Source organism: Triticum urartu, unplaced genomic scaffold (assembly GCF_056163025.1).
Source record: "Triticum urartu cultivar PI428250 unplaced genomic scaffold, HENAU_Tu73 scaffold2, whole genome shotgun sequence".
Classification (NCBI taxonomy): Eukaryota; Viridiplantae; Streptophyta; class Magnoliopsida; order Poales; family Poaceae; genus Triticum; species Triticum urartu.
The window spans coordinates 15,604,868-15,623,738 of record NW_028260368.1 but is presented as its reverse complement, the minus strand read 5'-3'; the positions used below and the strand labels follow the sequence as shown (position 1 = coordinate 15,623,738).

Here is an 18,871-nt window from a genome sequence, read left to right as displayed (position 1 = left end):
GAGATGAACCCAATCCAGAATATGAACCATAAAAGAAAACACCTACTAAACCAATCACAGCAATACCAGCTACAGTACCTATCAGCCAAAGAGGAATTCTTCCAGTAGTATCGGCCATTTCCCCTACTTTCCTCCACATTTTATCAATTGGTCATGCTAGAGACAAAAACAGTCATGGGTAGTTATAAGGATGGTATCCTTCCAAATGGGATAAGAGAATTCTTATTAGTCTCTTTCTTTCTCTCAATTGAAGAAGTAATTGGAAAATAAAACAGCAAGTACAAAAATGAGTAATAAACCCCAGTATAGACTGGTACGATTCAATTCAACATTTTGTTCATTCGGGTTTGATTGTGTCATAGTTCTATAGTTGGAATTTGTTTTATCGTTGGATGAACTGCATTGCTGATATTGATCCCAAGAAAAAAACAGTAGGTACAGCTAGTCCGTGAATAGCCAGCCATCGCACTGTAAAAATAGGATAGGTTCGATCTATGGTCATTGAGGGCCTCCTAAAAGGATCTACTAAATTCATCGAGTTGTTCTAAAGAATCAAAACGGTCGGTTATTAACGGAATTCCTTGTCGGCTTTCCGTGAAATACTCGTTTGGCCTAGGACTTCCAAACACGTCATAAGCTAAACCCGTACTGACAAATAACCAACCCGCAATGAATAGGGAAGGTATAGTAATGCTATGAATAACCCAGTATCGAATACTGGTAATAATATCAGCAAAAGAACGTTCTCCCGTGCTTCCAGACATGCTGAACTCCCAAAATTTTTGTACATTCAAAAAAGGAATTGATTCCGTAAAAGATGGGATCGACCAGTAAATAGAAAATTACTGATATTTCATCCTTGTGAGATTGTCAATTTTGTACCAAAGGTGTATTTTGAGTATACCGAATTAGTATAGCTATCCTTCCTATGGCACAGCAATCTGGTTTTGCCTGGTTCCGAAACATAATTACTTTTTTATTTTTTTTTTGTCTATAGGTAAGCTATATGTTATTCAAGGCATCAATAGAAAACCCCATTTTTGTAGGTTCTACTTACTTTTCATTGGCTTCGGAATAATAGAGTAATTCGGAATAGCAGCCAAAATCTTGGGAAAATCTAAGTTAATGATCAATAGGTTTGGATAAATAATTTAGGAAGGATATTCTCATACTGACACAATACAAGGACAAGTATATGTGAAATCTATCCTTTCATAATTCGTAATTCATCCTTGTATTGTTTGTTGGATTAGGTCTAACTTTCTTGACCAAACTGCGAGCGCGGAACTTTACGAGATGAAATAGGGAAAGACAGAGAGATAGAATAGAACTTAAAAGGATAATTGAAGTGACTCGTCTTCGAATCTACTTTGGTTGGAGTTCGAAAAAGGAATAAAAATAAAGTAAATTCAAGGAAGAGCTTTCTTTTTTTTTTTTTTTTAACAGCCCCTTGGCAGGTCGTGGAATGCTTTTGTTCTCCTCTTATTCCATATGGAATACAATCAGTTAAAATAAGAAGGAATAGGGGAATATTCGATCGTTCACTCCAAAAAGAGGGTCCTATTGAAAAAGAAATTATCCAAAATAGAAAGAAGTTTTTTTTTTCAAATTCAATTGTTTATTTATCTCTTATTCAAAAATTTCCCTGAAAATTGAATTTCTTTTTTTCATTCAATGGGGTTAGATGATCTAGTTCTTAATATTATTACTTTACTCAATTGACAAATTCCACAACAAATCTCTTGATTCGGAATTAGGGACTCATGTATCATCTGATGAATCCACTTTCTTTTACACTTCTGTATCTTACTCTATCTTGTTTTTTAGTATTATCTAAAATAACTGATGAATTATGAATTTTCCATAACTTAGGTAAATGCTTTACCAACATATGTAGTGTAGTAAAAAAAAATAAATGGAATTTAACTCTTTCATGCTTACTTTAACTAGTTATTTTGGTTTTCTACTGGCTGCTTTAACTATAACCCCAGCTCTATTTATTGGCTTGAACAAGATACGCCTTATTTGAATTGACTGAATAATTATAATTCAGAAAAGAAAAATCTTTCTTTGGGATTCCTGGCATTCTACGACTCTTTTCCAGACTAATTAGGAATTCTTTTCTTGGTCATTGAGATTCGTGGATAATTTAGAGTACTATTTAGGGATAGATCGTACCTCTTTTTTTATCCCCTCGAACAAATCGAAATGATTGAAGTTTTTCTATTTGGAATCGTCTTAGGCCTAATTCCTATTACTTTAGCGGGATTATTCGTGACTGCGTATTTGCAATACAGGCGTGGGGATCAGTTGGATCTTTGATTGAGTCATTTTTTTTTTTTGATTGACCTCCTCCAGACCAGAGAGGAGGTCAAATTGAAATTGGAGTTACAATTCAATTTTGTTAAGTTATTTTACTCTGCTTCGACATAAAATAGATGGAATCACGCTCTGTAGGATTTGAACCTACGACATCGGGTTTTGGAGACCCGCGTTCTACCGAACTGAACTAAGAGCGCTTTCATTCATTCAAAAAGAAAATCTTTTTCTATTCCTAATGTATCTCACGTACGTATAGTCTCCACAAATTCAAGTTATACCCACTTTACTTTAATTGATCTCGTCGCTACTGCCTATAAAGAAGAAAGAAGTAATAGGTAGGGATGACAGGATTTGAACCTGTGACATTTTGTACCCAAAACAAACGCGCTACCAAGCTGCGCTACATCCCTTTTCCAAATTAAATTGTTGTACAATGCCATTGTACACAATTCCTGTCTTCTTTTCCACATCATAATTTTCTTCTTCTTTCTTTCTCTATCTATATATAGAACCCTCGTGTCATTTCTTCTTTTTGGTCTCATATAATTAAGGAATTATATACATATAAAATCCAATATAATTTCGCCTATAAAAGAAGGATTACTTTTCCTTGGTAATATATAGGAAGAAGGGGTCATCTTTTTCTTTTTTAGGGATAGGAAAATTTCGTCGATATGGTTCATTTTATATATAGCATAACAATCTTGGGCAAGAGTTTATGATCATATATGTATTCCAACAAGGAAGGAGGATTTTCAATGCGGGATATAAAAACATATCTCTCTGTAGCACCCGTGCTAAGTACTCTATGGTTTGGTGCTTTAGCAGGTTTATTGATAGAAATTAATCGTTTATTCCCAGATGCTTTGTCATTCCCTTTTTTTTAATTCTAGTTATTGCTATGGGAGGGATAGATTTCTTCGTGATATGACAAAATTTGATCCTTTTCAATCTTTTTTTAGTATCGGAAGGAAAAAGAAAGAAAAGATGGATTGGGTTGAACCTCAGAGTCATTAAAAATTTGGTAAACCCCATTTTTGAAAATAGAAATTCAATTTAAAGGGGTACCCAAGCTAAATAAGGCCTCAGAAATCAGAGCATAGAAAAGGCGGGGCTGGCTAATTAAATGAAAGGATTTCGAACCAAAATCTTTGCTAATTCGACAAGGATTGTATTCTTTAATTATTTCTCTATTTTTTATTACTTAATTAAAGAATAAAAAAAAATTATTCTAATGAATTTTATTCTTCTTCTTCGGATTCAAAATAGAAGAATAAAAGAATAAGTAGAAGAATTAAGTTAAGTCAATCCAAAAAGAAAAGGAGGTTCATGGCCAAGGGAAAAGATGTTAGAATCAGAGTTATTTTGGAATGCATCAGTTGTGTTCGAAAAGGTGCCAATGAGGAATCGACGGGGATTTCTAGATATAGTACTCAAAAGAATCGCCACAATACACCCGGACAATTAGAATTCAAAAAATTTTGTCGTTATTGTCGCAAGCATACGACTCATCACGAAATAAAGAAATAGGAACATCGTGTGTTTGATCTTTCCAAACAACAGAAAGAGTAAGAACTTCATATTTAATATATAAAGAAAACATAGTATAGAATACAAAATACAAATCAACTCATCTGATTTCCGGTAGATATTATTTCATATGTATAGAGGGTATTCATATACTATAATATGAATCAAATAAGATATGGATCAAAGAAAAACTACTTCTTCTGGATCCTAAATTAATAAAATAAAGAAGTGAATTTTCAAATTTTCAAATTTTAAATAAGGAATAAATCATGTATACATCTAAACAACCTTTTCTTAAATCTAAGCAACCCTTTAGTAAATCCAAGCAAACTTTTAATAAATCCAAGCAACCCTTTCGTAAATCCAAGCAAACTTTTCGTAAATTCAAGCAACCTTTTCGTAAATCTAAACAACCTTTTCGTAGGCGTCCCCGGATTGGCCCGGGAGATCGAATTGATTATAGAAACATGAGTTTAATTAATAGATTTATTAGTGAACAAGGAAAAATATTATCGAGACGAATAAATAGATTAACCTTGAAACAACAACGATTAATTACTCTTGCTATAAAACAGGCTCGTATTTTATCTTTCTTACCGTTTCGTAACTATGAGAACGAAAAGCAATTTCAAGCCCAGTCAATTTCAATAATTACAGGTTCTAGACCCAGAAAAAATAGACATATTCCTCAATTAACGCAAAAGTACAATTCCAATCGAAACTTAAGAAACAACAACCAAAATTTAAGAAACAACAACCGGAACTTAAGTTCCGATTGTTGATGTTTTATTCGAATTCGAAAGGGCCAGACCTATATATATTATAAAGAAAGTAATCCAGCTCGTTGATTCCTACCACTTAATCTTAATTTATTGTATCTTCCCGGAGTTCCCTCTCCGGGAATTCATCTTTTATTATTCCAGTATATTACTTTATTTATACCTTTAATTGATGATCTTTATTTTATTGGAAATCGTGTAAAGATTATTTGGATTTGATACAGCTACTTGTGCAAGCATTTTACGATTAAGAATCAATTTCTTCTTGTACAGGTTGTGTATTAATTTACTATAACTATCGAATACTTTATATACCCGCGTTGCTGCGTTTATCCGAGTGATCCACAAACGACGAAAATCCCTCTTTTGCCTACCTCTATCTCGATGAGAGGAAACAAAAGCTCTTTTTACCTGTTGGGTAATCATTCGATTAAGTCTTAAATGAGCCCCTCTAAAGTTTGAGGCAAATGAACGCATTTTTGTTCGTCGTCTCCGGGCTATATATCCTCGCGGAACTCTGGTCATTGAATCAAATTAACCTTAATGAATAACTAATGATTTCTCTTCTTTTAGCCACCCTTTTTCTCATTAATAACAAAACTAATTATTCCGATATATAAAATATTAATTCCAATGGCTTTTGCTATAGTAACCTTCCCAACCACGATTTTTTATTCCACTCCGTTCAGTTATTTCTATACGAAATAACAAATTCATTCTAATAATACTAAAAAAAATAGTGGGTTCCATCGTTTCTATGGTTCCCTTTTAAACGGTGAGGCCCTCTCTATACACCGGAGCCCTTTCTTTCATCAAAAGGTATTGCGAACTTGTATAGTCCACATTCTTTGGCTCTACCTATCCATTATAGAGTAAATAGCTCTTTTCACAATAAGAGTTATCCATACAGTGACGGTATTTAATTATGAAAGTTGGCTAAGTAGCTGACCCTGTTAGTCCGTTCTTTTAAGATAAAGGAGCATAAGCCTTTTTCTTTTTATTACTATTTCCTCCGCTTAATGGATAACCATTTGCTACCAATGGGAGAATTGCTTCTTATTTCCAATTTAGATAATTGGATTTGCACCAAAGGAAACCATAAATTCCATATACCATAGAAATCTAGGATAGAGAAGCTATATCCTATTCATTGGTACTAATCATGGATACTTCAATTTTTTTTATATTTGTTTGAAGTCATGATCTGAACGAGTCGCACATACACCCTAGCACATGTTCCTCGACGCTGAGGGCATCCTTTAAGCGCGGCCGTTTTTCGAGCATTTCGTATTGGCTGTCTTGCGTTTCTAATAAGTTGTTTAACCGTCGGCATGTTGTATGTATATAGAAAAAAATGGATTGGTTTAGATCCATCTTAACCTGATGATTGCTCATCATGAAGTCTTTCTATTTTCTATTAAATCGAGGAAAACACGAATTTAGCTGTGAAATAACTTTACAAGAAATCCGGACACTACCAATCCTTAAACATTTCTGGAAACCACACTGGATCAGTATCGCAGTGCTTGTCAATCATTTCATCCCCTACAATATCGACAAGTCCATAAGCTTTGGCTTCGTCTGCTGACATAAAAACATCCCTTTCCATGTCTTCGGATACAACCCAAAAAGGCTTGCCTGTTCTTACTGCATAAACCCTTGTGATCATTTCGCGAACTTTGTGTAACTCTTCTACTTCTAGTAAAAATTCTGGTGTCCTTGCCCGATAATAAGCACTAGCAGGTTGGTGAAGCATAATCCTCGCGTGAGGGAATGCTATACGCTTGGTGGGTTCTCCTCCAAGCAGAATGAAGGACGCCATGGAGGCGGCTATTCCGAGGCATATTGTATATATATCTGGTGTCACCGTTTGCATCGTATCAAAAATAGCCATTCCTGAGATTAGCCACCCGCCTGGGGAGTTTATAAACAAAAAAATATCACTAATTCCATCTTCTATACTCAGATATACCATGAGACCTGTAATATGATTCGTGATCTCGCAACGAATCTCTTGACCTAAAAAAAGTGTCCTTTCTCGATACATAACATTGTATAAGTCAACCCAAGTCGCTTCTTCATCTCCAGGAATCCGGTAAGGTACTTTTGGAACACCAATGGGCATATTAGATTAATATTATTAAATTTAAGTAAGAAAACCACACTTTAATATGGAAACGTAAGAATGGAACAGAAAGAAAGAATCCGCAGTTTATTGTCTTAATTTTTATTCTTATTCTATATGAATATTATAGATTCTATTAATACGTAGATTGAAAGGTTATACATATAAGGAATGTAAGACAGATTGAATAAAGAAAAGGGAATGGGTGATTTGAATGCTAAACAAAGAGGGGTAGCGATCTATTCTTCGTTTTTTCCAAATTGGCCAAGTTACCCATTGCATATTGGCACTTATCGAGTATAGAATAGATCTGCTTCTCTTTCTTCTTATGAACAGAATTGGCTTCTTATTTTTAATGGAATGAAATAAATATTCGCGCTTTCTGACACAGAATCCCCTAGAAGGGTTAGGTACATAGGATATGGATAGTCTTTTTCAATGCGATAAAATAAAGCGACATCGTGTCTATTTTTCTTTGCTAAAGGGGTATTTCCATGGGTTTGCCTTGGTATCGTGTTCATACTGTCGTATTGAATGATCCGGGTCGATTGCTTGCGGTGCATATAATGCACACAGCTCTAGTTTCTGGTTGGGCTGGCTCAATGGCTTTATACGAATTAGCAGTTTTTGATCCCTCTGATCCTGTTCTGGATCCAATGTGGAGACAAGGTATGTTCGTAATTCCCTTCATGACTCGTTTAGGAATAACGGATTCGTGGGGTGGTTGGAGTATTTCAGGAGGAACTGTAACAAATCCGGGTATTTGGAGTTATGAAGGTGTGGCAGGTACGCATATTGTGTTTTCTGGCTTGTGTTTCTTGGCAGCGATCTGGCATTGGGTATATTGGGACCTAGAAATATTCTCTGATGAGCGGACGGGAAAACCCTCTTTGGATTTGCCCAAGATCTTTGGAATTCATTTATTTCTTGCAGGGGTGGCTTGCTTTGGCTTTGGGGCATTTCATGTAACGGGTTTGTATGGTCCTGGGATATGGGTATCCGATCCTTATGGACTAACTGGAAAAGTACAAGCTGTAAATCCAGCGTGGGGTGCAGAAGGTTTTGATCCTTTTGTTCCGGGGGGAATAGCTTCTCATCATATTGCTGCGGGTACATTGGGTATATTAGCGGGCTTATTCCATCTTAGTGTCCGTCCGCCTCAACGTCTATATAAAGGATTACGTATGGGCAATATTGAAACTGTACTTTCCAGTAGTATCGCTGCTGTTTTTTTTGCAGCTTTCGTAGTTGCTGGAACTATGTGGTATGGGTCAGCAACGACCCCAATCGAATTATTTGGGCCTACTCGTTATCAGTGGGATCAGGGATACTTTCAGCAAGAAATATATCGAAGAGTTAGCAATGGTTTAGCCGAAAATCTTAGTTTATCAGAAGCTTGGTCTAAAATTCCCGAAAAATTAGCCTTTTATGATTATATTGGTAATAATCCGGCAAAAGGGGGATTATTCAGAGCAGGCTCAATGGACAATGGGGATGGAATAGCTGTTGGATGGTTAGGACATCCCGTCTTTAGAGATAAAGAAGGACGTGAGCTTTTTGTACGCCGTATGCCTACTTTTTTTGAAACATTTCCGGTTGTTTTGGTAGATGAGGAGGGAATTGTTAGAGCAGACGTTCCTTTTAGAAGAGCAGAATCCAAATATAGTGTTGAACAAGTAGGTGTAACGGTGGAGTTCTATGGTGGCGAACTTAATGGAGTAAGTTATTCTGATCCTGCTACTGTAAAAAAATATGCGAGGCGTTCTCAATTAGGGGAAATTTTTGAATTAGACCGGGCTACTTTGAAATCTGATGGTGTTTTTCGCAGCAGTCCAAGGGGTTGGTTCACTTTTGGTCATGCTACCTTTGCTTTGCTCTTCTTTTTCGGACACATTTGGCATGGCGCTAGAACATTGTTCCGAGATGTTTTTGCTGGTATTGATCCAGATTTGGATGCTCAAGTGGAATTTGGAACATTCCAAAAAGTGGGAGATCCAACTACAAGGAAACAGGCAGTTTGATACACATTGTTATAGTATCTTTCACCTCTCTTTTTTGATTTGACATGGGAAACATCTCCCATCCTTTCTTTGACTCTTTTTCTTTCTTTATATGGGAAATTATCCCAAATGACAAATGAATAGGTGTGGAAGTTATAATTGTAAATAAACCAGGATCGAATCTATGGAAGCATTGGTTTATACGTTCCTTTTAGTTTCGACTTTAGGGATAATTTTTTTCGCTATCTTCTTCCGAGAACCACCTAAGGTTCCACCAACTCCAACTAAAAGAATAAAATAATTTCATTTAAGTAAGAAGTCCCCCTATCTGGGAGACTTCTTACTTAAATTAGTCTCCGTGTTCTTCGAATGGATCTCTTAATTGTTGAGAGGGTTGCCCAAACGCGGTATATAAGGCATACCCAGTAAAGCTTACAAGTAAACCAGATATGGAGATGGCGACTAAAGTTGCTGTTTCCATTTTTATAGAATTTCAAGATTACAATGGATCTACGAAAAGATCGTGTATTTACAACTACAACGGAATAGTATACAAAGTCAACACCAATGATTAAATAGAATTTATGGCTACACAAACCGTTGAAGATAGTTCTAAACCTAGGCCAAAACGAACTGGTGCAGGTAGTTTACTGAAACCCTTGAATTCGGAATATGGGAAAGTCGCCCCGGGTTGGGGGACTACTCCTTTTATGGGGATCGCAATGGCTTTATTCGCTATATTCCTATCTATCATTTTAGAAATTTATAATTCTTCCGTTTTACTGGACGGAATTTTAACCAATTAGGTTTCTACTAACTAAAACTAGGAAGTCAGAGTTTTTCCATCCAAAAAAGCCTTTCTAGTTTAAGATCTACATTTCTAGATATTATGGTAGTTCGACCGCGGAATTTTTTTGTTTCGGTATCTCTGGAATATGAGTGTGTGACTTGTTAGAATTGATCCTATTGATAATACATAGAAAGGGCCTGTTATCTCTATCAAGATGATTCTAATTCGTCAGATATTATTTATTCTAGTATCTGGAACACGAAATAGATAGAGTGGATCAAAAAAAAATGGAACTATGATTCATACTCACTATTAAGACCTCGCAACCAGACTGAAAAATTCAAGTAGTTCTTAAATAAAAATAAAAAAGAAATTTTCTTCCTTCCAATTTTGTTTGCCCAAAAGACAACTTTTTTTCTCTCGATTTTGTCGAGTCATTACACTGATTCAATAAATGATTATCAAGCGGTTCTTATTCGAAGAACCCTTGCCTTTTGTTTAGCTTGAGACTAAATCATCGTGGCTCTAGTATGAATCTAAGGTTTTAATTGAACTGATTCATAGGATCTCAACAAGATAATTTCTATATTACGCATAAAAAAACAAATCCTTTATAGGGAAGAGAAAAGTCAAGAAGCCTCTAATGACCAACATAAGGGAAAGGAAGAAAGAAAGACGCGCCAACTTGAGATTTTTTGGCATTATCATCACAAAGAAGATATTCCGGATTTTTCTTATTTGATATCTTCAAGGCAAATCGACCCAATTCAGTGGCTGATGAAGTTTTGAACCTTTTTTCTAATATTCGTTGAAAATTTTTGTGTTTCTGCTTGAGCCGTACGAGATGAAATTTTCATATACGGCTCTTAGAGGGGGACTCGGGTTAGTTACCTATCTCAATAAAGTATATGATTGGTTTGAGGAACGTCTTGAGATTCAGGCAATTGCAGATGATATAACTAGTAAATATGTTCCTCCCCATGTCAACATATTTTATTGTTTAGGGGGAATTACACTTACTTGTTTTCTAGTACAAGTCGCTACCGGTTTTGCTATGACTTTTTACTACCGACCAACCGTTACAGAGGCTTTTTCCTCGGTTCAATACATAATGACCGAGGCCAACTTTGGTTGGTTAATCCGATCAGTTCATCGATGGTCAGCAAGTATGATGGTTTTAATGATGATCCTGCATGTATTTCGTGTGTATCTCACAGGGGGATTTAAAAAACCCCGCGAATTAACTTGGGTCACAGGTGTGGTTTTGGCTGTTTTGACTGCATCATTTGGTGTAACTGGTTATTCTTTGCCTTGGGATCAAATTGGCTATTGGGCAGTCAAAATTGTGACAGGTGTACCTGACGCCATTCCGGTAATAGGATCGCCTTTAGTGGAGTTATTACGCGGAAGTGCTAGTGTGGGCCAATCCACTTTGACTCGTTTTTATAGTTTACATACCTTTGTACTGCCTCTGCTTACTGCCGTATTTATGTTAATGCACTTTCCAATGATACGTAAGCAAGGTATTTCGGGTCCTTTATAGGGAAGGCATATCATAGAGAATTATAATTATCATATATCATATCGGGTAGGTTTTGGTATTTCATTGCTACAAGCATGGGTTATTGTAAAATAACACATGTCATTTGGATACTTCTCTTCAACTCCAAAGTATTTTTATACAATACAAATAGTTGAAGTTAATTTTACGAAAGAAAAAAGGCGGATTATGGGAGTGTGTGACTTGAATTATTGATTTGGCCATGCAGATAAAGAATTGGATCTGCCACATTAGAATTCACAACCAAAGGTGTCTCCGCATCCAATCAACATGTAAGTCCCCTACCTAGGAAGGATAGGCTGGTTCACTTGAGGAGAATATCTTCTATGATCATACCGCAACCATGTCATCCATGAACAGGCTCCGTAAGATCCCATAGAGTAGAAATGGAATAAGTCATGTGACATGATCCAGTTCTCTATTTATTACACTTACCTTTTTATTATAGTATGGAAATGCATTCATTTTCTTTGCATCGATTGTGATCCGCAATACTATCGGAGTAAAAGAAGGGATCTAAGGAAGAATGTAGGCTAAACTTTTTGATTTTTTATTAGTAACAAGTAAATATTTTGTTTGGAGGTAAGAAACTTGCGATATTGAGGGGATAAATACCAACTAATCAAGAGACATGAGACAATCCACAAAGCAATTGATCATGATCAAATTTGTAAGCCCACTTGGATATTGAGCATTTACCCATAAGAATAGGATTATTTTCAATGAGTAGTTGTAGGTGCAACTTCGGAAAAGAGAATCTGATAAAGCTTTTCTTGCCTAGAGTCATTGAGTCATTATAAACCTTAATTCTATTAAGGATCTTCCGCGGTCTTATTTCTTTCACTCTTGCTCGAGCCGGATGATGATAAATTCTCATGTCCGGTTCCTTTGGGGGATGGATCCTAAAGAGTTCACCTATCCCAATAACAAAGAAACCAGACTTAAATGATCCTGTATTAAGAGCTAAATTAGCTAAAGGGATGGGACATAATTATTACGGGGAACCCGCATGGCCCAACGATCTTTTATATATTTTTCCAGTAGTAATTCTAGGTACTATTGCATGTAATGTAGGTTTAGCGGTTCTCGAGCCATCAATGATTGGTGAACCGGCAGATCCGTTTGCAACTCCTCTGGAAATATTACCCGAGTGGTACTTCTTTCCCGTGTTTCAAATACTCCGTACGGTACCCAATAAGTTATTGGGCGTTCTTTTAATGGTTTCTGTGCCAACAGGCTTATTGACAGTACCTTTTCTAGAGAATGTCAATAAATTCCAAAATCCATTTCGCCGCCCAGTAGCTACGACCGTTTTTTTAATCGGTACTGTAGTAGCTCTTTGGTTAGGTATTGGAGCAACATTACCCATTGATAAATCATTAACTTTAGGTCTTTTTTAGATATTTTTTGATTCATTCAACCGTGAAGTACCATAGGTATCTAGGAAATAGTTACTTCCAAGTGAATCTTCCCTAGATACCTAAAATCCATTTTATTATGATCCATTTCGCGAAAATATAGATTGTACCAAAGATGCTAAATTGTTTTCTTTTTATTCTAACTCGAAAAAGAAGAAGAAAAAAAATTGCAATGGATTTAAAACGAGAGTTTATTCTTAAGTAAATCAATTGGGAGATGCTTCTCTAGAGTGTCCCATATATGTTTTCTATCTTCCATACGAAAACTGTCAATTCTCAGAAGATCTTCTTCAGTCTTACTCAAAAGGTCCAATAGTGTATGTATATTGGCCCTTTTTAGACAATTATACGTTCTAGAAGTCAATTCTAATTGATCAATAAAAATACAATTCAATGGAATTCCTTTTTTGTTTTTCTTTAGATTAGTTAATCTTTTTTGAAAAGTAAAAAGGGGTGGAGTAAACCTGTTTTTATTTTCTTCGAAACTAGCGCCCTCTTCCTCCGCGTGTAGAAAAGGAAGAAATAAATCAATCAAATTACGAGAAGCCTCATAAAGTGCTTCCTTAGGGGTTAAACTTCCATTAGTCCATATTTCTAGAAAAAGTATCTCGTGTTTTTCATTTCCATTCCCACAAGAAAAAATACTATAATTCACATTTCGAACAGGCATGGATACAGCATCTATAGGATAACTTCCATCTTGATAGTTCTTTCTGAGTTCTGTCTGATATCCACGATCTCTCTTGATCTGTAAATCAATACAGAAATCAATGGGCTCTGTCAAGTTAGCTATAGGTTGTGCCGTATCAACGATTTCTACGGAAGGCGGTAAGATGATATCTTGAGCAGTTATGTATCTAGGACCTTTGACGCAAATGGATGCGTCTCTAACTCCATAGAGATTACTTCTCAATACAATTTCTTTCAAATTTAGTAAAATTTCTTGTACGGATTCTTCAATACCTGCTATTGTAGAATACTCGTGCGGCACGCTCCCAAATTTTGCACGTGTGATACATGTTCCTTCTATTTCTCCAAGTAAAGCTCTTCGCAAGGCAATACCGACGGTGTCCGCTTGACCTTTTCTAAGCGGGGACAGAATGAAACGACCATAATAAAGGCGCTTACTATCTACTCTTGATTCAACACACTTCCACTGTAGTGTTTGAGTGGATCCTGCTACCTCCTCTCGAACCATAATAGACTAGTATTATTATTTTATCATTGAATCGTTTATTTCTCTTGAAATGAAAGTTGAAAGCGGGTTAATTCTTTTACAGACGTCTTTTTTTAGGCGGTCGACATCCATTATGCGGCATAGGTGTTACATCGCGTATACAACTTAATCGCACACCACTTTTAGCAATGGCTCGTAATGCGGCATCTCTTCCACTACCAGCGCCCTTTACCATAACTTCTGCTCGTTGCAAACCTACTGTACGAATAGCATCTACTGCTGTTCTTTGACCAGCATAGGGTGATGCTTTTCTTGAGCTTTTGAATCCACAAGTACCGGCCGAGGACCAAAAAACCACCCGACCTTGTGGGTCTGTAACAGTTATAATGGTATTGTTGAAACTAGCTTGAACATGAATAACCCCTTTTGTTATTCTACGTGCACTCTTCCGTAAACTAAAACGTGCATTCCTACGTAAACCAATACGCACTTTCTTACGTGAACCAATTTTTGGTATAGCTTTTGCCATATTTTATTATCTCATAAATATGAGTTAGAAATAAAAAAAAGAAAAAAGATACAAAGATATCCGTTTCAGGGTAAAATAAACCCTTTACTTTAATTATTTTAAATGAAATTATTTTATTTGGAATTGGAACATTTCCGCGGGTACTTTTTTTTACTTTTTAGAAAGTAAAGTTCTTTTTCGAAAGATTACCCCTGTCTTTGTTTATGCTTCGGATTAGAGCAAATGACTCTAATTCGTCCACGCCTACGAATCAGTCGACATTTTGTACAAATTTTACGAACGGAAGCTCTTATTTTCATATTTCCGTATCCTTTTTTAAACTATGAATCTAATCTTTTGGAAAAAATAAGTCTCTTCGCTTGAATTTTAGAACTTAGAATTTATTACCCTAGAAAAAAAAAGAAAAACCTAATCCTTTGAATCTTTGGTATCCTTCAAATCTTCGCTATCCTTCAAATCTTCGCTATCCTTCGAGTCTTCGATACGCTTCGAATCCTTATGGGGAAGTCTATAAATTATACGTCCCTTGCTTGAATCATAACGACTTACTTCAATTTTGACCCTATCCCCCATCAGTATTCGTATAGAACTAGACCGTATCTTTCCTGAAATATAGCCTAGGATGATGGTGTCATTCTCTAGCCGAACGCGGAACATTCCATTGGGTAGGGCTTCCGTAACTAAACCTTCGAAAGTTACTTTTGCTTCTCTCGGGTTTTTTTTTTCTCTCCTATTTTTTTTTTCTGTCATATTTTTTTTCTCCTATTTTTCTATTTTTATTTTAAAAATAGGAAGGGCGAGATAGAATTCGAGCACTATAGGCGGGGCGATTACCATATATAACATAAGACTTCTCCCCCAATTCTGTTTAGTCGAGCTTCTCGATCTGTCATTATTCCTCGAGAAGTAGAAAGAATAGCAATTCCCATTCCACCCAAAACTTTAGGAATTCCTTGATAGTTGGTATAAATTCGTAAGCCGGGTCGGCTGATACGCTTTAAAAAGGTTCTTGTTCTATATATTCCTTTTATAGTCTTTCTCTTTTGATGTCGCAAAGTTGAAACCAAGAAATATCTGTTACGTTCCTGATGTTTCCGAACACTTTCAATAAAACCCTCTCGTAGAAGTATTTTAACAATGTTTTCGGTAATATTTGTAGATACTACTCGAACTGTTCCTTTTTTATTCATGTCCGCATTTCTTATAGAGGTTAGTAAATCAGCAATAGTGTCCTTGCCCATAAGACTCTAATTCTAGGTTCCTCCTAATTTTTCTATAATCAACATGTTTTCTTTTTTTTTTTTTCATTTTGGATTTTAAAACATATACGTAAAACACAATCTACTAAATTAATTCTTTGGTCTCAATTTCGCCTACTAGTATTTATAATACTTCAGGAGCTAATGAAACTATTTTGGTAAAATTCAATTCTCTCAATTCCTCGGCAATCGCGCCAAAAACTCGAGTTCCTTTTGGATTGCCTTTTTGATCAATTATAACCGCAGCATTGTCATCATAGCGGATTATTATACCGTCTTCGCATTTGAACTCTTTACATGTACGTACAATTACAGCTCGAATTACTTCGGATCTTTCTAGAGGCATTTGGGGCAATGCGTCTTTGATTACAGCAACAATAACATCACCAATACGAGCATATCGCTGATTACCAGCAGCTCCTATGACTCGAATACACATCAATTTTCGAGCTCCACTATTATCTGCTACATTTAAAAGGGTCTGAGGTTGAATCATATTATTTTGATTTCAATTTGTTATTTCAATGCAAAAGGATGAAAGAAATATTGTCTTTCCAGAAAGAAAAACCGAGCATTTTTTTTTATCTTCCATACCCCTTTTAGGGTTCTATATCTCTAATCGAATAAATTGACTTCGTATGGGCATTTTACTGGCAGCTATGGAGATAGCTGCTCTAGCTACAGTTTCAGATACTCCCCCCATTTCATAAAGTATACGACCAGGTTTAACAACGGATACCCAATATTCGGGGACCCCTTTCCCGAGCCCATACGTGTTTCCGTGGGTCTTAGTGTAACCGGTTTGTCGGGAAATATACGTACCCATATTTTTCCACCACGACGTGCATATCGTGTTATTGCTCTTCGTCCTGCTTCTATCTGTCTCGCCGTGATCCAAGCGGGTTCAAGTGCTTGAAGAGCATATCTACCAAAACAAATACGATTGCCTCGGCAGGATTTTCCTTTCATTCTTCCTCTATGTTGTTTGCGAAATCTGGTTCTTTTGGGGTTATAGTCGATGGTTCTCTTTCTTAGTTCCATCTCTACTGCAAAACTGGACATGAGAGTTTCTTCTCATCCAGCTCCTCGCGAATGGAATCAGAAAGCATGTAAATTTCTCTAATTCATAATATTCCAAAATATTACGGTACGGATAGATACACATTAATAGATAATAGAAAAAGTTCGGTTTTTTTTATATTGAATTTGTTAAAACAGAAAAATATAATATATAGTCAAAAAAGAAGATCTAGAATATATCCAGATGTGTGTGTATATTTATCTAAATTCTATATTTATAGATAATGTAATCCTTCTTAAAAAAATCCTTATTTTTACTCTTATTGAATCGCGGTAAAGTATTCTAATTCAATAAGAATTTCGCGGGCGAATATTTACTCTTTCCTGTCTTATTTGTTAATTTATAAACTTACCAAATAAGACAATTTTTTTGGTTTGTTCCGCCATCCCACCCAATGAAGTGTTAGGATTCTTTTCAATAAAATCCTATGGAATCATAGGTTCTGTCGTTCCCACTGCTTCTCCTTGAATGGTTAGGTCTGAATCCCGCAACGGAGCTTCCAAAAAATTTCTTTCCGAGTTAATTTTCTCAGTTTTATTAACCCGGGCGGCTCTTTATTATTGCTTTAAATTTGTAGTTCTTGTTTCAAGTTACAATTTTTAATTCTCTATTATTTTTATTATATTGATGCTTTATCACATTGCCTTTTATGATGTAATTCATAGACCATACATAGTGGAATCCTATATCTTATTTATTTCCTCTTCCTTCTTTCTATCATCCCTCCCTTTATCCACATCCCTTTAGTTTTGCTTCACAACCTAGAATCCCTTTTCTTTTTTAGAGAAAAAATTGCAGTTGCTACAACTATATGACACATCTACTCATTTATGTTATGATAGAGGTATTTATTCATATAGTGACTGTTTCTTAGTTAGGATCTCGACAATACGAAGCAATAGGTTGGTTATTAGTTAATTTTCTATAATTACTAAGTTTTTTTCTTAAAAAAAAGAAAAAAATAACGAGTCACACACTAAGCATAGCAATTATATTAAATGATTTATCAATTTTCATTAAATCTTATAGAAAGAGGTATAATTTCTTCTTTTGCAGGGATTTCAGGAAAAAAGTCTCTTGTCATTTTTTATTCTATCAATGGACAGAATCCGAAGACAAGATTACTTATTCTTCGTCTACGAATATCCAAATTTTTACACCTAATACTCCATAGATAGTCCGAATTGGATAGCAGCAATAATCAATTTTAGCGCGAATTGTTTGGAGGGGAAGTCTACCCTTTTTAATAGATTCGGCGCGTGCAATTTCTTTTCCTCCGAGACGACCCGCAATTTTTACTTTTACTCCCCTTATATCTGCTTTTTTAGTTAATTCAATGGCTTTTTTCATTGCCTTTCGGAATGAAACTCTATTTTTTAATTGGAAAGCTATATATTCTGCAAGAATGTTAGGCTGTCTATAAGGTTCTTTAACTTTTTCGATAGAAATATTAAATCTCTGGTTTACAGAGTTAATTTCCTTTTGTAGATCTTTCTCTAATTCTTCGATTGCTCCTTTTTTCTTTAATAAATTTGGGAATCCAATATGGATTATGACGTGGATCGTATCGATTTCTTTTTGGATTTCTATATGTGTAATTACTTCGGAACTTGAACCTGAGTCCATTTTTCTATTATGTGTAATTACTTCGGAACTTGAGTCTGATTCTATTTTTCTATTCGAGCCCTTTTTCCTATTCTTTTGTATATAGTTCTTGATACAATCCCTTATTTTTTTATCTTCCTGTAGACCTTCAGAATAATTTTTTGGTTGTGCGAACCAAAAGGAATGGTGTTTTTGGGTTGTACCAAGTCTGAAACCGAGTGGATTTATTTTTTGTCCCATATTTTTCTATTCTATATTTTTTTTACTGGGAATCGAAATCTTAGATGGATCTAAAGGTTATTTAGATTTCTTTACTATATTTAGTACAATTGTTATATGACACATGCTTTTTTTTATGGGGAAACTACGTCCTCGAGCTCGAGGTCTGAATTTCTTCATAATAGTACTCCTACTGACTTCGGCTTTAGTAATAAATAAATTCGCTTTGTCGAAATCCCTATAATGAGTAGCATTTGCGGCTGCCGAATAAACCAACTTTAAGATGGGATAAGATGCTCGATAGGGCATGAGGTTCAGTATCATAACAGTTTCCTCGTAGTAACGCCAGCGAATCTCGTCAAGAACTCTTTGTGCTTTGAAAACAGACATAGGGATACGTTTTTGTGCTTTGAAAACTCTCTCGAACTTAAGTAGACGATCGGTTGGAACTTTCCTTGCGAGTTTCTTAGCCCACT

General features: G+C 35.6%; 1 long non-coding RNA gene and 2 other non-coding genes across 3 annotated transcripts in view; all 3 read right to left on the bottom strand.

The window, feature by feature from the left end:
* LOC147953670 (uncharacterized) overlaps positions 1 to 18,871 on the bottom strand; it is a 93,502-nt gene that overhangs the window by 62,516 nt on the left and 12,115 nt on the right. The gene's annotated exons all lie outside the window — the stretch shown is intronic.
* TRNAW-CCA (transfer RNA tryptophan (anticodon CCA)) lies at positions 2,446 to 2,519 on the bottom strand. The gene has a single exon. It is a non-coding gene; the product is annotated as a tRNA-Trp (tRNA).
* On the bottom strand, positions 2,659 to 2,732 carry TRNAP-UGG (transfer RNA proline (anticodon UGG)). Its single transcript has one exon. It is a non-coding gene; the product is annotated as a tRNA-Pro (tRNA).